Source organism: Anolis carolinensis, chromosome 6 (assembly GCF_035594765.1).
Source record: "Anolis carolinensis isolate JA03-04 chromosome 6, rAnoCar3.1.pri, whole genome shotgun sequence".
In the NCBI taxonomy this organism is placed as follows: domain Eukaryota; kingdom Metazoa; phylum Chordata; class Lepidosauria; order Squamata; family Dactyloidae; genus Anolis; species Anolis carolinensis.
In genome coordinates, this window is record NC_085846.1 from 82,455,906 (window position 1) to 82,479,266 (window position 23,361).

Below are 23,361 nucleotides of genomic sequence, written 5' to 3' on the forward strand. Positions count from 1 at the left end.
TGGACACAATCTGATTTAGCTTGCTCTCCAATCTTTAACATTAGTGCAGACAACAGATATACCATCGCTCCCATGGCTTATTTAACAAACCTGGAGGTGCCTAATCATCGTAAAGCCTTCACTCTTGCAAGATGTCACGCCCTCCCATCGGCAGTACTGGAGGGGAGGTACCGGAAGACCCCTGCTCCAGAGAGACTATGCCCTTGTGAGTCTGGCCATATCGAAACTATCGAGCACGTGCTCCTCCAGTGTATGTTTTATAGAGATATTAGAATCAATTTCATCACTCCTTAGCTTTTAAAACATCCAGGCCACACTGAAAGATACTACACCTTTCTGCTGCTCTCAGACTCCTGTTCTGCAATAACCTATAGCGTCGCCAGGTTCTGTGCGGCAGCAATTTCCATCAGACGGACGATGACTGACCCCACAGGGCCTGTAGCCAGAGCAATCTGTTATAACTGAAAGACTGCAAATGCTCCCTCTATCCCCCTCCAGAGCCACATAGTGGATCGATATTAGCTTACCCTGCTAATAGTCTAGTTTTAATTTGTTTTTATTATAATATGTTTTTAACTTGTTCTTTTATCTGACTTTTATGGGAACTGCGATTCCCCTTTTCGGGCACCTGTGCCCATTTCTATATATTCTGGTCATAGACCGTAATAAATTGCTGATACAACTAATTTACGACGTTGGAATGAGGAAGTGCCGTCACAGTGGATGATGAAGCAGCTGCTCCCCCCTGTGGCCAGAATCAAACATCCTCTTAGGAGAAGGTTAAATTGCCCCTGCGTTTGTCTCTGTCTCGGTTCTATGTGTATATGGGCATTGAATGTTTGCCCTATATGTATATAATGTGATCCGCCCTGAGTCCCCTTCGGGGTGAGAAGGGCAGAATATAAATACTGTAAATAAATAAATAAATATGTCAGCATTATGAGAACTGAAATCCTAAGCATCTGTAGGACCAAAGTTTGGGGACCAGTGTTAAAGACAAATAGACCCAGCACCTTGCAGAACTATGCTAAAGTCCAGAGTAAATTTTGGGATTTAATGTCCTGATGACCCCATCAGTGGCTAGTGATGGACTCCCCAAACCACCAATATGGATTCTCCACTGCGCCAGATGGAGTCTTAATATTATTTGCCAATAGACATGAGACATTCCAGACAATTATATCAAAGTCAGCAATGATACAAAATTGTGTATGTTACTGTGTATAGAAAGGCTAACACCTGCATTTCAGACAATCTGAGGTGCTCTTAATTATGTACAGCTGCTCTGCTGCTTTAAAAATCTGGGGCAGAAATCGGGACAATGTGCTCAGCAACTGTCTGTATTTTGGGTGAGCCTTGAACATGACTGCAAAGTACTGGGAGCTGTGGTGTGCATCTACAACGTAGAACTAATTCAGTTTGACACGACTTTCACTGCCATGGCTCAATGCTCTGGAATCATGCGAACTGTAGTTTGGTGTGATACCAGCACTTCCTGGCAGTAAAGGCTACAGACAGTTTTCCAGTTTTCAATTTCAATTCCAGTTTTCCAGAACATTGAGGCACGGCAGTTAAAGTGGAGTCAAACATCATTACTTCTACAGTGTAGATGCACCTGTAGTTTGGTGAAGCACCAGCACTCTTTGGCAGAGAAGATTGAAGATCTGTAAAACTACAAGTCCCATGATTCCATAGCATTGAGCTGTGGCAGTTAAAGTGGTATCAAACTGCATTAATTATTCAGTGTAAATACACCCTTTGTCTTAAAAAGGTAACTTTCCCCATCTCTGCTTAGGAATTGCCACATTTCCCTGATACATTATCCTTAGAATCTGGTAGCCTAGAGTTTACACAGTTATTCAAATTCTCCATAATTTAGCAACGGGAAACAATGACAGCAAATGGAGCTGAATATGGAAATCAGCTTTATTTCTGAGATGTGACCCCAGTTTTCTAGAGATTAATTTTATGTAAAGTTTTACATCTCAAAATGTGATCAGCATTTTCCCCCCTTGGTTGACTCTAAGTAAATGCATTTTTGAGTTTGGGAATTCATCATGTCTGATTAATGATGTGTATATAGAGCTTCCTGTATCGTTTCTCCTTCTTTTGGTCTTTCTTATTCAAGTTGTTTGCTGTACTCCAACCCTGCGGATAGATGGTTCTGAGGTGATGGATGTAAAGTTTGCATAAGACATGTAACAGCAGGACAGCCTATTATCACTGTACATTTTCCATGGCTGTGCAAGTCTCTGTAGGCTATTTTATTGCTAATAGATCTGCAGAGAAACCATTGTGATTTTACGACTTCTTTTAAAATTGAAATTCATATTTGAGAAATAAAACCAGGCCAAGGGAAGGAGGGGGAACAGATGTAAAGTACCTAAACATTTGTAGAAAATTGAAGTGCGTACTTTTATTTACAGAGTCACGACACTGCTATCGCCTCACTTTGAAAACTAAAATAAGCAATCTGTTTACCATAGTAGATGAGGAACAATGAATTAACATATGCCCCCTCCCAAGCAATGGGCACTGTGGCGATTTCTGTGCTTAATGATACAAATGAACATTTTTCCCCACCCAGATTTTATTGCTTGTAACATGCACACTTCTGTAATGTATACAAGTGGAGGAAAGATTTCAGCATAAACATGCACCAAAAAGCCCATTATGTTATGAAAGCTAAAATGATTACCCAACACATTACTAGGGTTACCTAGGTAGTTAATGTAATGAGAATATTGATTCTTAAATTTAAAGAGCCAAAACTGAACCACACTTAGGCACAAATCAAAGATCTGGTAGCATTTAATATAGATAACTTTGCTTTTCCAGCTCAATCAAATCGTATAGTTAGATGTCACTGAGGAATATAAGGATGCAGTAAGGTAAAGGTAAAGGTTTCCCCTGACGTTAAGTCCAGTCATGTCTGACTCTGGGGGTTAGTGCTCATCTCCATTTCTAAGCCGAAGAGCCGGCGTTGTCCGTAGACACCTCCAAGGTTATGTGGCCGGCATGACTGCATGGAGCGCCGTTACCTTCCTACCGGAGCGGTACCTATTGATCTACTCACATTGGCATGTTTTCGAACTGCTAGGTTGGCAGGAGCTGGAGCTAATAGCGGCCGCTCACGCCGCTCCCGGGGTTTGAACCTGGGACCTTTTGGTCTCCAGCTCAGTGCTTTAACGCACTTCACCACCGGGGCTCCTGTGTATGCAGTGGTTAACCTGAATTTGGGGCTGAAAGTATCACTGCTAGTTGCTATATCAAAGTGCTTTTATAAGGCGGAGGTGTTTTCACCTGAGCTGTGGTTTTGAATTCAATCAATGAAGGTAGTTTCTTAAAAATGACTTCTCTTGCTTAAATGTTGTTTGCAATTTTAATTAATCTGTTCCTTATTAATCTGCCCCTACCCTCCTCTCCTTTCGGAAGAGCCTGAAAACATGGCTCTTCCAGCAGGCCTTTGACAACTGATCTAGTAAGATCGACCTGTTGCCTTTCCATTAATAGTCCCGTATGTACGCCTTCCCTAGCACTTTTGATGGCTATGACAATTTGGATAACCACCCCTTCCTGATGATACTAACATAACTAGCACTTTTGGCCTAGTTTCCTCTAGATCTTATCCAGGATTTTATCATTATGTTTTGTATGTGATTTTTATGACTTATTTTATTGTTGTTTGGCTTGTTTTATTGCTTGCTTTTATATTGTTGATGACCGGGCTTGGCCCCATGTAAGCCGCCCCGAGTCCCTTCGGGGAGATGGGGCGGGGTATAAAAATAAAATTATATTATTATTATTATTATTATTATTATTATTATTATTATTATTATTATTATATGGATAATGTCATTCATCTGGTGATTCGAAAGGCCAAACAGGGTACAGGGTTACGGCTTGTGCTGGATGGGGTTACACTTCCCCTGAAGTCACAAGTACACAACTTCGGGGTTCTCCTAGATTCCTCACTAAGCTTGGAGCTCCAGGTCTCGGCAATGGCCAGGGGAGCTTTTGCACAATTAAAACTTGTGCACCAGCTGCACTCGTACCTTGGGAAGCCAGACTTGGCCATGGTAGTCCACACTCTTGTTACATCTCGAATAGACTACTGCAATGTGCTCTACATGGGGTTGCCTTTGAAGACTGCCCGGAAGCTTCAAGTAGTCCAATGGGCGGCAGCCAGGTTGATCACCGGAGCGGTGTACAGGGAGCATACAATCCCTCTGTTACATCAGCTCCACTGGCTGCCAGTCTACTACTGAGCACAATTCAAAGTGCTGGCTTTAGTTCAAGCATTGAGCCCCCAATAGTGCAATGGGTTAAACCCTTGTGCCAGCAGGTCTGTGACCAACAGATCAGCAGTTTGAGTCTGGGGAGAGTGGGTGAGCTCCCTCTGTCAGCTCCAGTTCCCCATGAGGGGGCATGAGAGAAGCCCCCCACAGGCTGGTAAAACATCAAACATCCAGGCACTCCCTGGGCAATATCCTTGCAGACAGCCAAGTCTCTCACACCAGAAGCGACTTGCAGTTTCTCAAGTCGCTCCTGGCCCACAATTGAAATTGAGTTGGGAGTTGAAGTCCAAAACACCTGGAGGGCCAAAGTTTGCCCATGCTTGCTTTAGCCTATAAAAGCCTAAATGGCTCTGGCCTAGTTTACTTGTCTGAATGTCTACTTATCTCCATCTACAAGCCAGTTCAAGTGTTAAGATCTGCCAGGCATTGAATATTTGCCAAAATTGGAAGCCGCTCTGAGTTCTCCTTGGTGTGAAATAGAGCGGGGTAAAAATAAAGTAAATAAATAAATAAATTCAATCAATCCATTTTTAACTTGTATTTGTTTCCTTCATTTCATAGTTAGTGACCTTGGGTCCCAGTTTCTGAAAGACAAAACAGAAAATACACTCATGCATACTCACTCTCAAACTAGATCTACACGGCCAAATAATGCAAATTGAATTTCATTATATGGTCAGTGTAGACCGATATAATGCAATTTGAACTGCATCATATAGTTCTACAATGACCATATAAAGCTGTCTTATAATACAGTAAAAGATAAAAACTGTAATTAAGTTAGACATGTCTTTATTTGTCTCAACGTGCTTTTAATTACTGTATTTCCACATTAAAAACAAATAATATTTAATAAAAATAAAATAATACAGAGTTTATGGTATGAGGTAAAGGTAAATGTTTTCCCTTGACATTAAGTCCAGTCGTGTCTGACTCTGGGGGTTGGTGCTCACCTCCATTTCTAAGCCGAAAAGCCGGCGTTGTCAGTAGACCCCTCCAAGGTTACGTGGCCGGGATGAGTGCATGGAGCGCCATTACCTTACCGCCGAAGTGGTACGTATTAATCTACTCACATTTGCATGTTTTCAAACTGCTAAGTTGGCAGAAGCTGGGGCTAACAGCAGGAGCTCACCCTACTCCCTGGATTTGAACTGCTGACCTTTCGGTCAACAAGTTCAACAGCTCAGTGGTTTAATCTGCTGTACCACCGGGGGTGCCAATATAGCATGAGGTAGAATATTAATGGCCTGTTTTAATAGTAGCTCTAAAGCAACCAGAAACTGCATTTATCTGGCTTTTACTAATCCCCACAGGTGCTAGTTAACTAAGAGCCTACTTAAATAAAAATAAGATTAAATCCCTTTCCCAGTGTAGATGCCAGTGGAGATAGATAGAAATAATAATGTAGATAGTAATAATAATAGTAATAATAATGAAGAAGACGGCATTATTAGGCCAGGTTGCCATGCACTAGACTTAAGGTTGTACATGGCACTTGGTCTACTTTCAAAAGACAATAGATTTATAGGTGGCAGCCCATTGTTGGTTAGGAACAGAGTATTACATACAGATCAAAACTATCAAAATGTATCGAATTACTTCAGTACAGGGCTTGGAAAATTGCATTTTATAGCAAAAGAATGCATATCAGGACTTTTTTAAAAATCCTGTAAAATTTGTTCAGATGGATTTGGTACCTTTTGGAAACAAACTCTGCAATTGTATATTTCTCTTACTTCTACAAATGAAGAAATCTGCTTTTTAGTTTGTGCAAACATCCTTCCGTTACAGGACTTAGAAAAAGTCCAAAATATTTTTTTTCCCTTAAGAGTCCATGTTAGCTGCAGGTTTTTGGTAGTTATACTCCAAAAATGTAATATTTCTAAGCTCTGTTCTAATGGTTGCATTTGAAGTCTGACTGACTCGTTGCAATGAAATGAGCAAGCCACATACAGCAACAGGAGAAAAGACAGATTTTTCTAACAGCTGTCTATTATTTCTGTCAGCATGGAGTCAAAATTGATTTAAAAGGTTGAGCGCCCAGTAATGACAATTTGCAGCTTCCAATGGTGGAATTTGGGGTTGTTTTTGCCATTTCTGTATGATTTTCAAACAAACAAGAAGTGAACTACCAATCAGGAAGTGCTAACTTATTCAGTTTAGATAAATAGACAAATGGTTTTAGAGTGTGGCTTCCACAGAACATGGCAAATTGTGGGCTGAAAATGCTAAACAGAGGGTTAGTGTTGAAATGGTGGAATGAAGGAAGATTCTCCACAAATCAGTCTAAGGGACCTTAGAATTGGACTTCTACCAAATATGGGGAAGTTCCGACTCACCAGGCTTTTTGGTGCCAAAAAACCTAGTTGACAAGGGATAATGGAAGATATAATCATCAAACATTCCTCATCCCTGAACTAAAAGCCCTAAATCCAATACAATGGATTAAAATGGAGCAGTTGCCACCTCTGATTTGTTATTGCAATTTTATATTTTTTAGAAAATCAAATAATAACACCTACTAACATGTTTTTTATTATCCCAGAACAAGTTGTTGAGGGGAAAACAGAGTGCAGACCTCACATGTTACTATTAATTATGTTAATAATCTTTTAAATATTTTAAGCCCTTCGGGCCAGAACATAAAGTACTTTTTCCCACATGAAATTTAATGTAGTTTTGATTGCATTTTCTAGAGAGCAACCTAAGGATAGTTTTTTTATTTCCCGCTCTCCTCCTCCTAGAGGAGAACTTTTGAATCTGCATCATGATCATCACAACATCCTTTTGTGATTCATTTTGAGATTTCTGTATACATACAATGTTGCACAAGTGTATGCTTTATTTAGCTGGTAAATAGGCACCCTACAATCCATTCAGATACATAACCATGAAAGAAGCAGGTACATCACTATCAGAAGGATGCATTTGTGGTTTCTTGCCCTTGGACATATTTAAGCCACAGACAGCCAATTATCAGAAAAATAGATTGCTGACTTTTACGGAAACGGGCTTGTTCTACTGTTTCCAAGATAGCGCATCTTGTGTAAAAATCCACATCTCATTCATTCCACAAATGCTAGTTTAGGGACCCTGATAAGCAACAGAGTAGTTCAAAGAAAGAATTTCTTCCTACATGCAAGCGATCTCAACCACCCATACAGATTTAATACATAATTTCATTTGTGAACTGTCAGATAATACAGCTAACAGCAATTCCCATTTCCCAAGCAATTGGAAATGTGTTGTAGCTGAATTATTGCTACTAGTATCCTGGTTCCTTTGTTCTCTAAAAAGAAAATTGTTTGAAAATTTGAGCTGACTGCATAAGCATGATGCAAAATATTTTGCATGAACCATCCTTGGTGGTTGTGAGAAAGAAATAACACAATTTTCCCAGCACACATTAATAATCAAATACTACATTCAGTCTACTGGCCGTCCACACTATCTTTGGAGGACCACATTCAATAGGATGGCCTAAGTCTTATTGTTGGTCTTACTAAAAGTAGAGCCTATGGATCACTTTGGCTTTCCCAATGTGTTGGTTAATTGCGCAATAATTGATTTAATGGGCTTACTCTAGTTGGTAATAACCAATAGGATTCCAGATTATATTTCATAGCTAAAATCAATACAGAGTTGGTTTTATCATTAGGTAGAATGAGACAACTGTTTTATTTATCAGATGTTGGAGGATATGGATGATAGCTCATGAACTTTCTGTTAGTTAAAAGCACAGGGGTTCTCAAATTGTGCTCTGTGGAGCCCTTGGAGCTACACGGGAAATAGTGAGGGGCTCCTCAGCTCCATGCTGCTTCTTACCTCCTTCTCTTTCCTACTCCTGAGAAATGCAGGGAAATTAAAGTTTTGAGTTGCCAGAAACAGCAGCAGTAGCAGCAGTATTCTCCCTTTTTTCCCTGCCTCCCTCACCACCCAAACTCTTTTTCTCATCACGCGCCCCTTTATTTGCTTCCCAAACCCTTATTTTCCTCCCCTTACTCAGGGGGTGCTTTGATTGTGTTTTTCCTGTATGGCAAAAGGGAGTTGGATTGGATGGTCTTTGGGGTTTCTGCTATCATTATTATTGTTATTGTTATTAAGGCTGGGTGGTCATCTGTTTGTGGGCGTTTTATTGGGCTTTTCCTGCATGGCAGAAGGGGTTTGGACTGTATGGCCCTGGGGATCTTCCATTGAAATACTGTTTATGTTGGTTAAAATTGTTTTTCATTTTAGATATTGTATTGTTTTTTCTTTCCTTTTTTGTTGCACTGTGTGAACTAATTCACACAAACATTCTCCATCCATCTGCCACTAGCCTGGCTCATGCCTGATATATATACATTATATATAATATGTAATATAATATACACACATTCCTTGGGGCTCCACGAGAAACTTTTGCTTCAAAAAGAGCTGCACGGCTGAAAAAGTTTGAGAACCCCTGTGCTATAGGATCTGTCTTAAAATTTAGACTGCTATATATAGCAGTCTAAACCATTGATACTGTTAGAAAGGATTTTCAGTCTAGGGAGTGCCTCTTGTCCATCTCAGCCAGGAAGTAGTTTTGGGCTGCCCCATGCCCATGTATCAGGAATAGACAACTTTTGTGTGCTGATATTTGTATCTTAAATGTTATTGCTACCTTTTCTGAAGTCACACACTGGTAGTTGGACTAATGGAGATCCAATTTGAAGGGAAGAGTTTAAAAATATGACTGATGTGCAGGGAAGGGATGCAATGGAAATATCCTTGGTATTTCTTATTGAATCACACAATATCTCAGGAAGAATGTGTAGTTCTGTTGTTGCAGGTTTTCAAGAAAAGGTTGCTTCAATGAAGCTGTACAAGATGATATATAACACAGAGTCTTGTTCTGCAGGCTGTATTTCAGGGGAAGGAAATGGCAAAAATCCTTCTGTATATTCCTTGCCAAAGAAGCCCTATGAAATTCATGGGGTCATGATAAGTCAATAGGTGACTTGAAGGCATGCACACATGCACACGTGCACGCACACACGTGTGATGGCTTTTTGTTTTTAACTGATAAACAACTATAGGTTTCCAAGCTCCACTGTAGGTTTCTAGCTTCCATAGGCAAAGCAATGGAAGGTATTGTTTAGCCTTCTTGCTGTGCCATTGACAAAGGAGACAATCTGCAAGAGATTTCTGAACAATTTCCTAAAGTTCTTTGTGTTATAACTGAAAGCAGCTTTGTGAATCTCTTACTTCCCTTGGTAAAAATCAGGACAATAGACAGCAGGATTTGGTTCTGTTTTGAATTGGTTCTCTAGATCTGTTCATCCGTTACTTTCACTCAGCATGGCTGGAAAAAGACAAAGGGTGTCTACAGACCAGAAGTTAAAATGAGAGTTTGATCGACACCATCTGTGGTAAAGAATGTCTGTAATAAGTTCTCATCAGTGCTTTTCCCCATCATCCCTTTCTGAAAATGCAGGTTTCGGAGAGTATATTCAGTAGTTAAGAAAAATTTACAAAAGCCACAGATGTCCTTTGCTTGATCAAACAAACATCTTGATCATCAACATCTGTAGTCAGTTCCTGGCATAAAATTGAGTTTAAGATAAATCATATAGTCTTTATCACTTTAATTTCAATGAATGACAGAAATCTGGAAATATGGAAGTAGCTAAAGATACACCGGGAATGACACAAGGTCTAAAGGTTTTATGTTGGGTCTGTGATTGTTGTTATAGTTTTATATTCTTAATGGTTTTAATCTATTGTTATATGTTGTCTATTGGATATGCAATGTTTTATACATGTGAGGCATTGAATTTTGCCATGGATTATGTTGTGAACTGCATTGAGTTGTGCCCACCCAGTGGACCCTAAAACCATTTCTTTCATCCATATACATTCAAATCTCCAAGAAAGGGGACACCAGGAACTGCAGGACCATCCCATTAATTTCTGATGTAAGCAAAGTAATGTTCAAAATTCTACAACAAAAATATTTGTGGGGTTGTTGTGTGTTTTCCGGGCTGTATGGCCATGTTCCAGAAGTATTCTCTCCTGACGTTTCGCCCACACTATGGTAGGCATCCTCAGAGGTTTTGAGGTGTCTCACAACCTCAGAGGATGCCTGTCATAGATGTGGACGAAATGTCAGGAGAGAATACTTCTGGAACATGGCCATACAGCCTAGAAAACACCCAACAACCCTGTGATCCCGGCCATGAAAGCCTTTGACAACACAAAAATATTTGTCATATATGAAGTGAGAAGTCAGGTGTCCAAAATACGTTCAGAGGGTAAGAGGCACTCTATTAGGGTAGGTAAAGGTAAAGGTTTCCCCTTGACATTATGTTTAGTCATATCAGAGTCTGGGGGTGGTGCTCATCTCTATTTCTAAGCCAAAGAGCCAGCATTGTCTGTAGACACCTCCAAGGTGATGTGGCCAGCATGACAGCATGGAGCACCATTCTATCAGGATAGAATACAGAAATATGGAATGGTTTCCAATTGGCAAGGGAGTCAGGAAAGGCTACATTTATATCACCCTTGTGTGCTGAAAATATCTTACAGAAAGCAGAATTTTCTGGAGCAAATGTTGCTGGATTTGCAGCATGAGAAGACTAGTCATGGGAGAGGCAGCCTGCAATCACACAGGTGGAGAAACAACTGGGTCCTGAGTTCCTTCCTTTCTCCCGCAGCGCAATTGCTGGCCTCTTTTCCCAGGAGAGAAATACAGTCAGCACAGGTCATTATCCCTCAAGCACCCACCTCCTACTGCTGGTTTTCATTTGGAAAATGCTGTGATATTGGGCTGGTGCATGGTTCAGCACCAGGGGTTGTAGGAGCAAAGATAGAGACAAGAAAGCTAGGTCTGCTGGGGAGAGAAGGAAAGAGGAGAGGAAGGAAGGGGGAGATCCTCTCCCTATTGCCCATTTTGTACTCTCTGGAGCAAGTGGAGAGTAAGGCAGGGTGCCTTGTCTGGGCAAAACAGTCATTGTGATATCATCCCCTCTCTTGGTATCATCCAGTGTGATAGGAACACTCCACACCCGCAGTGACACCTCTTTACCTGAATCTATTAGCAGTTCTGTGTGTGACCTGGAGTGAGTTATCAATGGTTTCTGTCCTTTTCAATAGCAGCATGAATACAACACTTATTTCCCTAGCCTAAAATATACATCTGAATTAAGAAACCTTGAAGATAACTAGGAATTGCTTTCTGTGCTGATGAGTTGTTGGCTCTCTTCTGACACTAAGGCCCCTTCTATGCTGTCCTTGAATCCCAAGATCTGATCCCAGGTTATCTGGATTATATAAGTCCCCACTGCCATATAATCTGGTATAAGAAGATAATCTGGGATCAGATCCTGGGATATAGGGCAGTGTATATGGGGCCTGGTGCCCCGGTGGCGAAGTGTGTTAAAGCACTGAGCTTCTGATCTTGCAAACCTAAAGGTCGCAGGTTCAAATCCCGGGAGTGGAGTAAGCGCCCACTGTTAGCCCCAGCTTCTGCCAACCTCCTGCCAAAAACATGCCAATGTGAGTAGATCAATAGGTACCTTCTCTGGCGGGAAGGTAACAGCGCTTCATGCAGTCATGCCAGCCACATGACCTTGGAGGTGTCTAGGGACAACGCCGGCTCTTCGGCTTAGAAATGGAGATAAGCACCAACCCCCAGAGTCAGACATGACTGGATTTAATGTCAGGGAAAACCTTTACCTTATAAGGGTCCTAAGAACAGGATTCCGGACTCAGAACGCTAGGGGGAAAAGAAAAAGATGATACCAAAAGCACAAAATTTCCACTGTTTCATTTTAATATATTGACTGTGAACGTGAGATGAAGTTGATTTCAAACTGCAAACTTTTTTAAAAATAATGTTTTATTGAAAGTTTTACAGATTGCAATAAAAACAAAGGGAGCAGGGAGGAGTAGGGAAAGTGATTGAGAAAAAGGGGAGAAGAGGGGGTATTAGGAGTGACAGGGAGGGGAGGGGAAATAGATAAATGGGGGGGGGGATTGTTGCTTCCATTCTTCTTTATAGTGTTAGCTTTGTTAGTACAATAGAGTCTCACTTATCCAACATAAATGGGCCAGCAGAATATTAGATAAGCAAATATGTTGGATAATAAGGAGGCATTAAGGAAAAGCCTATTAAACATCAAATCAGGTTATGATTTTACAAATTAAGCACCAAAACATCAGGTTATACAACAAATTTGGCAGAAAAAGTAGTTCAATATGCAGTAATGTTATTTTGAATTTAGCGCTAAAATATCACGATGTATTGAAAACATTGACTACAAAAATGTGTTGGATAATCCAGAACGTTGGATAAGCAAGTGTTGGATAAGTGAGACTGTACTGTAGTTCTGTGTAGTATTTTACAGACCTGTATACACCCCCTCTTCTCTTTGTCATAGGGTGGTGTTTTGTCTTTTCCTTTTATTCAATTAATATCTTGATGTTGTTTTCTTTTATCCATTCCTTTAACAGTGTCCAATCCATTGTCTTTATAAATGCACCTTGTGCTCTAGAAATCAGGAAAGTTAATCTGTCCATACACATAATGTCTATTATTTGCTTTATCCATTCTTCTTTCATCGGGATTACGGGTTGTCTCCAGACCCTGGCGAACACCATTCTCGCTGCTGTTGTCAAATATGTAAATAATTTGTCTTTATTTAGGTCCCACTCGATTGATTTAAGTTTGTTTATTTTCAAGCCAGATGCTTTCCCAAATTCTTTGATTCTTTGAACAATCAAACTGCAAACTTTATATTATATAAGCTTATAAAGGTTTAAAATTTATATATTGTAATTTATATTGTATTTTAATAGTTTTAATTGTTTTATGCATTGTTTTGATACTGATTTTGTTGGGCATCGAATTGCTGCCATTACTGTAAGCCGCCCTGAGTCCTTTCGGGTGAGAAGGGCGGGATATAAATGTGAGAAATAACTAAATAAATAGCCATGAACTGCGAAGTGGCTACAACTGCAAACAGAATACATTTGTAGAATTCCCTGGATTCTTCTGCAGAATATTTGTGTGTATAAAAGCTCCCATGGAAGCTAAGCAGTGGATAAATTTGTCTTGCTGGGGCAACGGTGACATTTGAGCTAAATATACCCAATAATTAATATGATTGTCCCGAAGCCTTAACTAACCCCTAGACACAACAAATCCCAGGAATTCTGAAGAACTCCCAGGCTGAAATATAGTCCAAAAAACCCTGTATGAACACTTTGTTAAATGCACAGATTTAACCCTGCTGTTTTGCTCCTAATCATTATTAATTGCCTCCAGTGGTGGACATTAATTTCCCTATTGCCACAACATGCATCTTGAGCTTGGGCATATCCTAATATATCAAGCGGGACAGGTGATATAATTCAGCCGGTCACAGCTGGAAAGAAGACAGCCACCCACACGCAAGCAGTCTGTCAGCCTTAGTTACGTGGCCAGCACTGCCGCAGCTTCCATAGCAACATAGTATGTTTACCTCTGGGGATAACTTTAGGAGGAGGAGAGCCGTTGGGTTCATCCTATTTAATCTGCTATTGTCTTCACTGTAATAAGAAATCTTTTGTCCAGGCTCTAAGTATGAATGGTTTGGGGAAAGGGAGAGGGAATATAAAGATATGCTCACTGCCAGGGTAGCTGCACTGGATTGGATAGTTAATACTGGCTGCCTTGAGGTGGGGAATATGCTTGAGAAACTAAAAAAAAAAAAAATCAAGTGGAAAATGGAAGCAAAAGCGTAAAATGTGGCCTCCAAATATGTCAATTATCTGATTGACAGATTTGGGGACCGAATTCTACTCTTACACAGATATGTTTGCAAGCACTTGTCATTCCAGTCTCCATAATGTAACATCCTAGAAGTATCCCAAAACATAGGCAGCTGCCTTGGCCCACATTTCCATATCTACATATGTGTGTGTTTGCCATCTTGGAAGAGTTAGGGAAGCCCCATATGTTCAAGATATTGGCCGGCATTCTATTCATGAGTTAAAATACCATGCATCTGACTTATGGCATCAGAATTCATTTGATGGTTGTTGCATATATCAGAAGTGTCTTCCAACCATGTAACATTCCATAGGTTGCTCACACACCTTTGAAGCAATTTCCTTGTTGCTCAGCAGCAAGGAGATGAGGGAGACACGTTCTGCTCTTTTCCTACTGGAAAAGGGGCAAGCATCAGTAGTCTCTGTAGCTATATTTTTTGCTGCAGAATCTCAGCATAGAGACATTTCTCTATAGTCTGTTTTGACAGTTGCCTCTTGTCGTGAGTAACCTAAGCACAGGTCACACCTCAGGACAATTAAATGCCGTGGCATGCCTATTTCTTTAGGAGTGATCCATAGTTTTTCATGATCTACACAATCAAAAGCTTTACTAGAATCTATAAAGCACAGGCTGATTTTGAAATTCTTTGGTGTGTCCCATTATTCAGTGTATGTTTGTAATATGATCCCTAATGTCTCTTCCTTTCTTGAACCCAGCTTACATTTCTTGCTCCATATGTGGAAAAAAGCACAGTGAGAACCACTGCTCTGGAGTGTACATGAAAAGGATTCATGATGCAAGTTGGTTGATCCACGGCTTATGCAATTAATAGCAATGGCATGGTAACTAAAGGTAAAGGTTTCCCCTGACGTTAAGTCCAGTCATGTCTGACTCTGGGGGTTGGTGCTCATCTCCGTGTCTAAGCTGAAGAGCTGGCATTGTCCATAGACACCTCCAAGGTCATGTGACCGGCATGGTAACTAACTACATAAATATGCTTGATGGAGAAATGTCAATTTTATTCATCATCTGCCATTTAGGGGCTGGGGAGAGGAGGAATAATACAAAAGTTTCCTTTTTCTTCTGTATATATTTCTGAATATTATGTCAATCTTTCCATTTGACATATCTATGCAGCACATGTAACTACATTTGATACCAAAAATAATATTGCTAATTTTGATATTCTTAATGCTAGAAACATCATATTGTGGTTGCAATGTATGTAACCAAGAGCCATGGTCCTCTGTCTGCAGTAGCTTTTTAATTTGATTTCAGCATAATTAGTGATGAGTGGAATTCAAAGGCAATTGGGATCCTCACGGTCTAGTTTTATTCTTCATCAAAAGCTCATTACACATCACTGGTGGGAAAATCTTGAAAAAAAAAAACCCTGGGAGACCTACCTGTTCCAAAATGTACTATTCAGCACTGAAGCAAAACATAGGAAAGGTTAATAGGAGACTGCCTTTTGATAGTGTGGTGTGTGTGTGTGTGTATATATATATATATTCATATATATATATTCCTTCTTAACATTCTGGGTTTTAAAATCAACCCTCAGAATATGCCATCTCTTCTTTCCCATCTCCTCACAGCCAGATCCCAGCCTCTCTCCTTCTTAAATAAGTCATAGTTCTAAAGACGGATTTACATTTGGGAATTTTTGAAAAGGTCAACATTGGTTGCTTTAATTTTAGTTCTCTCCAAATTCTTTCTTACCAGGCTTTATGTGTGATAGCTTGAATCCTAATTAGATTTTCAAGGTTACAGTAAGCTATGGTAGTAAGATTTCCCCCCCCACTGAGACAACATACTGTCAAAGCAAATTATCTGGCAATGTACAGTGGAGCTTACATTAGCAACAGCTCATCTTTTTTTCCTCCTCTTTTTTTTTTCACAGAATCATCAGCTTTTCAAAAGATCTCAAGCGTACTCAAGTCTAAAAACTGCAACTGCAGAATTCACTACACAAAAATAATTCCCCCAAGCTTTCCCCATGTGTTTCCAGACTGAGATCCACAGAAACAGAATGTTCACAAGAATGATTTGTGCTGCTGTTATGAGTAATGAAGATTGTGTGTGTTTGTGTGAGAGAGTATGTGCATATATCTCACACACGTTCGTGGCTATAACATTGCTTCTTTTTCAGGATACAACAATGGACATGATGGCTGGGAAGATGGAAGTTAGCACATCTGGTGGGCACCAGGTTGAGCAGCAACTCTGAGCTCTTGAGCCTTTACAGACCTTTCTCAGCCCTACTTGGAGGTTCGAGAGATTGACTTTGGAGCCAATGGTAGCTGCTGACATTTATGTTATTGGCAAAGCAAATGGACTGCACCTTCAAAGGACCATTTCAAGGGGCTGAATCCATTGCCGTCTTTATTTGGATCTTCCACACCACATAGCATTCTTTGGTAGTTTCCCAGCAAGGTACTAATCAGAGTTGACCCTACTTAACTTCCAAGATAGGATAGGATAGAATCAGGTGCTTTTAAGGTTAGGCTTATCTGAATCTCCTACCATTGATTTTACTTGACTCTCCTATTCACCGCTTGTGAGTGACCTCGAGTTTTAGTATTGTGTGGAGAGAAAGAGCTTTTTCACATCTCTTTTTCCCATACCTAATAATAATAATAATAATAATAATAATAATAATAATAATAATAACTGGGTGCTGTGCCATAAGATCTCAGCTGGCATTTGGAAACAATAGACATTGACAAAATTACGATCTCCCAACTGCAAAAGGCCACCCTACTGGGATCTGCGCGCATCATCCGAAAATACATTACACAGTCCTAGACACTTGGGACGTGTTCGACTTGTGATTTTGTGATACGAAATCCAGCATATCTATCTTGTTTGCTGTGTCATAAAATAATAATAATAATAATAATAATAATAATAATAACAACAACACATTCATACAGAGTTTTGGAGCACAATACTCCTGACCTCACGATCGTGTTAAAAAACAAAGTATGGATTGTCAGTGTTGCAATCCCAGGTGACAGCAGGATTGAAGAGAAACAACTGGAAAAGTTGACACAATATGAGGATTTAAAGATCGAATTGCAAAGACTCTGGCACAAGCCCGTCAAGGTGGTCTCAGTGGTGATCGGCACATTGGGTGCAATGCCTAAAGGCCTAGGCCTGAACTTAAATACATTGGTGCTGACAAAATTGCCATCTGCCAGCTGCAGAAGGCCACCTTACTGGGATCTGCACACATTATTCGCCGATACATCACACAGTCCTAGACACTTGGGAAGTGTCCGACATGTGATCCAATACAACAGCCAACAGAGTGTCTGCTGTGGACTTATCTTGTTGCATTCCAAATAATAATAATAATAATAATAATAATAATAATAATAATAATAATAATAATAATAATAATAATTCTTTATTTATATCCTGCATTTCTCCCTAAATGGGACCTAAAGAGACTCACAACATTTTAAAACAATACAAATCAACCATCATAAACAATAAACAATAGAACCAACTTTAAAATAAAACATAAATAAACATTTTAAAATCATTTATCAGATACCAGATACCATTGTTGCAGGAACGGGTCAGTTCAGATGATAAACTTATTATAGGGTTGCTGTGAGTTTTCCGGGCTGTATTGCTATATTCCAGAAGCATTTTCTCTTGACATTTCGCCCACATCATCCTCAGACATTGTGAGGTCCGTTGGAAACTAGGCAAGTGGGGTTTATACATCTGTGGAATGTCCAGGGTGGGGAAAAGAACTCTTGTTTGAGGCAAGTGTGAATGTTGCAATTGGCCACCTTGATTAGCATTGAAAAGCCTTACAGCTTCAAAGCCTGACTGCTTACTGCCTGGGGGAATCCTTTGTTGGGAGGTGATTAGCTGACCCTGATTGTTTCTTGTCTGGAATTCCCCTGTTTTCTGAGTGTTGTTCTTTATTTACTGTCCTGATTTTAGAGTTTTTTAATACCGGTAGCCAGATTGTGTTCATTTACATGCTTTCCTCCTTTCTGTTGAAATTGTCCACATGCTTATGGATTTCAATGGCTTCTTGTGTAGTCTGACTTGGTGGTTGTTAGAGTGGTCCAGCATTTCTGTGTTCTCAAATAATATGCTGTTTCCAGTTTGGACACAGCATATAATAACTTATTCTAAACTATACCTTCCATAATTCTATATAACTCTGTTCTTCCTGCCCATAACTGACTCTTAACAAATCAAAACAGCCCCAGACACAGAAGCACAGAGTTGAAAGAGATCCCTAAGGGCCAACCAGTCCAATCCCCTGCCATGCAAGAATCAAAACATTCCCAACAGAGATCTAGCTCATTTTGAAATCTCCAAACATGGAGAGTCCACCACACTTCCAAGCAGCATAATCCACTGTTAAACAACACTATAACCTTTCCTTATAGGGGGAATTTGCTTCATTCCTTTGATCATTTTTATTGTCCTTTTCTGCTTTTAACAGTTCTGCCAAACAATTTCATTTCAGTTTGACTTTCTGTTTGCAACCCGTCACAAACAGAATCTACTGTTATGATCCCCAGTATTAACAATACTGTAAAAGAAGTTGTTCTAAAAGGAATGCCACAATTCAGTAGTAGTGTTCTGTAGACATGAGTTTCAAACGGTTGTATACTTCCCATTAATTAAACCAGTTCAGTTTGGAAACAAGACATTGATGCAATAGATTGTTTCCATTCCTGGAAATACATTCTCTAAGAGTTAATAAATAATCTACGAGTGCTAATCTTTTAAAGTCACTTCAAAGAGATGAAGTCATTTACTACCATTACAAGCAAAAGAAGCACAGGCCTTTTGTTACTATACCTGAATTTCCCCTTTGAATATACCATCACATTTCCTTTTTAACAGACTAACAAAAATCACTTCAAGGAGTACACCAAGAAAAGGCAGTTCACAGATTTTAAGATTTGATTCAATCCTGAGCTTTGGGGTGCATAATGCTTTCCCCTCTGAATTGCTTCATTTCCTATCTTTCTTTTTTTTTTTAAAAAAAAAAAAGAACAAACAGAATGGCAGAGGATATGCCGTTCTAATGTAATAAAATGCACTATTAATAACAGTATAATTGATCACCATAAAAATTTATGGTACAGAAGGGGAAAGATATAGTAGAAAAAAGGCAATAAAAAGAGGAAAACAGAAGTGTTTAATACCACTTGGAAGTGATATTAAACCCTGACCCTCTAACACAAAACCCATGGGTAGCTAACTACTGGCTCATGAAGGCATTTTGAACATATTCAGAGCACATTTTCCTCAATCAGTTTCTGCTATCATCCGAAATCATTGCTGTTTTGTATGAAAACTCCCAGAATTTCTAACAAGTTATGGTCACTGACCAGGGTTTCTGGGGGTCCTGGGAATTCTGGTCCAAAAAGTAAATTATTTGAAAGTAGATAGTAGCAATCTAATTGAACCTGGATTCTGATCTGTAGTTAACAGAGATGGCTGCTGGGATCTCTGTTGATGGTTGTAGAAATAAATAAATAAAAGCTTTAGCACAGTTTCTGAATCACGAGAAACTCTGCAGTATAATAAAATGTCACTCAGGCTTGTGCAACAAGTAACAATATCTTTACTTCAGTTCAAAAGCTCAAACAGGGCAACAATATATATAACAGTCTTTCTGAATTAACACAGAGAACATAGTGAATAAACAGTCTCTTTAAATATGCCTCATTTGCCTTATAAATAATCAGGTTTCGGAGAGTATGGCAGCCATTTCCTCCCTGACCATTTTCAGTCAACTGCTCTCCTTTCCCTCCGAGATGAAAGTGGCAGTTAAAACCGTTTGCCTCAGCTCTAAGCTAGAGGCAGCAGCCAATCAGAATTCTGGCTCCTGACTGGCTCAGTCAATCAGCTGTTGCCACATGCCCTTTCCAGTCAACTCACCACATCATGGTGCCTCTTTTACAAACCCTCACAGTCTCTAGTTATCTCACCTCAAAGGATTTTTAATTGTCAGTGGATATAAATGTAAGGGATTTTTTTTGGGTTTTTTATTTGTTCAATCGCTTCAGACTCTTTGTGACCTGATGGACCAGCCCATACCAGAATTTCCTGTTGGCCGTGGCCACCCCCAGCTCCTTCAAGGCCAAGCTAGTTACTTCAAGGATACCATCCATCCATCTTGCCCTTGGTCGGCCCCTCTTCCTTTTTCCTTCCATTTCCCCCAGCATCATTATCTTCCCCAAGCTTTCCTGACTTCTCATTATGTGGCCAAGTACTTCATCTTTGCCTCTAATATCCTTCCATCCAGTGAACAGCCGGGCATTATTTCTTGGAGGATGGACTGGTTTGATCTTCTTGTGGTCCAAGGCACTCTCAGAATTTTAAGATATTATATGGGAGGCCTGATTTCTAAGCAAAGTCACCAGCCTTTTAAAATATATCATTCTGGCATTAGCCAACTGCACTTTGGTTGACTTATCCTGCACCCCTATGGTTCAGGCATTTCTCTTGGATATGTAATGGCTATTTGGAAAGGTCAATTCCTGCTTCATGAAAAGGTCTTGAGGAAACAGTTATCAAACTCATCTAAATCCCATTGATTCAATTGGTCTTCTCTAGATCTATAGCTGCATGCATACTTGGGACTAATATATAGGATGTAGTGCTGTAAAACATTATACAGACTCAAATCAGGTAAGTGAAATCATGTTCTGGATTTTGAAAGCATAAGAACAAATGGTGGATTAGGTTTGTGTAGAGATATGAAGGATCTGGGAGAAAATCTGGAAAAAGGACTATGGCTCTTCCACACAGCTGAATAAAATCCCACATTATCTGCTTTGAATTGGAATAAATGGCAGTTTGGACTCAAGATATCTCAGTTCAAAGCAGATCTTGTGGGATTTTCAGCCTTTATATTGTGGGTTATATGGCTGTGTGGAAGGTCCCTATGATGACAAAGAAAAAGAAGGGACATAGTGCCGGAAAAGGGATAATCATAATTTTGCAGGGAATATGAACTTCATGGTCTATATTGACTCAATAGCTACGCTTGGAAACAACAGACCAAGTTCTTCTTCTCTGTAGTATAGCCATTAAAAACACTGAGATCTGCTTAGGAGTTTAAAGAGGTTTGCAGGACATATCCACGTGCTCCATGGATGCCATTGCCCAATATCTTCATCACCTTCCTTCAATTTCATGGTCATTATAATTTAGACTTCAACTTTCATCAACTCCAGCCAGCATGGCCAAAGGTAAGGAATGCTAAAAGCTTTAATTTTGACCAAATAATGAAACATGAGGGCTGGATCTGCATTGCCATATAGTGCAGTTTCAAAAGGCAAATTAACTGCATTGAACTGGATTATATAAATCTACATTGCCATATCATGCAGTTCAATAGGGCTAATCTGCATTCTGAAATAATAATAATAATAATAATAATAATAATAATAATAATGATAATAATAATAACAACAACAACAACAACAACAACAACTTTATTTATATCAGGGCAGTTTCCAACATGATAAAAACAATACAATATGCATAATAATAATGAAACAGCATTATATGGCAGAGTAGATTCAGTCAAAGTTTCAAAAGGCTGATTTAACTTGCAACTTAGTCAGGAGGTGTAGAAACCATGACTTCTCATAAAAGTTCTTCACTAACTATTTTAAGTAAAAAATGACTAATTTTACTATATTTTGGACAAGTACAGCATATATTCAAAATCAGTGGCATTTCACTGAAGAGGCTACTTTTTAAAAGTATTATCAGCATTGTGATTACAATTTAAATTGAGCATTAAATCTAGGAATAAATACTAAATAAAGCTTCTGTAGAAGCGTTAGTCCAAAAGCAAAAACAGAAAACCCCAAACCCATATGAATAGCTCAGGGTGGGAATGTCTGACATTTCTTTTTCTACCAAATATCTCTGTGTTCCTGCTTGGTTCTGTTTGCCAAGGGCACAGTTTGATCCGTAATTAATTACTTCTGTGCCAAGGCTCTGGAGAGTGTTTTGGGAGCCCCTGATCCCTGCTGTGTTAAGCAGCATGGCGTATAAATACTCTAATTGCAGGGAACACAATGAAGAGAAATGATCCCAGAAGCGACAAATGAAGAATTTTGTCCCTCATTAGGCAATTGTGGGCCCAAGGCACCAGTATACTATCACCATCCACCGCCTGTACACAGTTAAGCTGTATGGGTTCAGTATGTCACACAACCAGGAATTAAAATGTAGGTATGCAAATGACAGGGTGAATCCTGGAATTAATGAGGAAGGATCAGTCTGAAAAGAGAAAGTGAAGAAGAGGCAAAAATGCTTATATAATAAAGGAGAAGATGTCCGATGTTGGTCATATTGACACATAAACATCACCAAAACAAAAAAAGACAACAATGAATTGGATGTTTATTTAGTCATACTTACATGTACAGGGACCTCGATGGTGCAGCGGGTTGAACCACTAAGCTGCAGAGCTTTCTGACTGGAAGATTGGCAGTTCGAATCTGCAGGATGTTGTGAGCTCCCGCTGTTTGCCCCAGCTTCTGCCAACCTAGCAGTTCAAAAACATGCAAATGTGAGTAGATAAATAGGTACTGCTTAGGTGGGAAAGTAACAGTGTTCCATGCAGTCATGCCGGCCACATGACCTTGGAGGTGTCTACGCACAACGTTGGCTTTTTGGCTTAGAACTGGAGATGAGAACCATCCCACAGACTCGACTAGACTTGATGTCAAGAGGAAAGCTTTACCTTTACCTACAAGTATAAGTAGGACTTATTTACAATTATGTCTAAATATAGATGCAATCCTATATATATCAATAGCCTACTACTTCATCTTATTATATATGCAGACTTTGGGTATTACATCAGGTCATTTTCCTTGTTCTCATTGCCCAGCTGGTTCTCTTAATATCCACTCTGGATACATCTACACTGTAGAATTAATCCTGTTTGATACCATCTTAATTGCCATGGCTCGATGGTATGGAATCATGGGATTTGTAGTTTGGTGAGGCATCAGCACTCTTCAGTACAAGCTGGGCAGATAGCCAATTCTCTCACACTAGAAGCGACTTGCAGTTTCTCAAGTCGCTCCTGACACGAAAATATATATATATTTTTGGTTACCCTCAGGGTCCATACATCCCAGTTATGTTGTGATAATGGGAGTAAAAACACAAGAATCCCCCTCTAAAGTGGCTTAGTGGTTTTATCTTTTTATAAACAACATGTTTCATGTTTTCTCCTACAATTTTCATGTATACAAGTATAGGAAGCAA

At 39.6% G+C, this 23,361-nt stretch overlaps 1 long non-coding RNA gene across 1 annotated transcript in view; it reads right to left on the reverse strand.

Annotated features, from left to right (window-relative positions):
• The window catches only part of LOC134292370 (uncharacterized), a 32,356-nt gene extending 9,297 nt beyond the window's left edge, over window positions 1–23,059 (reverse strand). Inside the window, exon 1 of the long non-coding RNA XR_009999610.1 lies at window positions 22,504–23,059. This is a non-coding gene — a long non-coding RNA (uncharacterized LOC134292370). The remainder of the gene's footprint in view (window positions 1–22,503) is intronic.
• Between the last annotated feature and the right edge of the window lie 302 nt (window positions 23,060–23,361).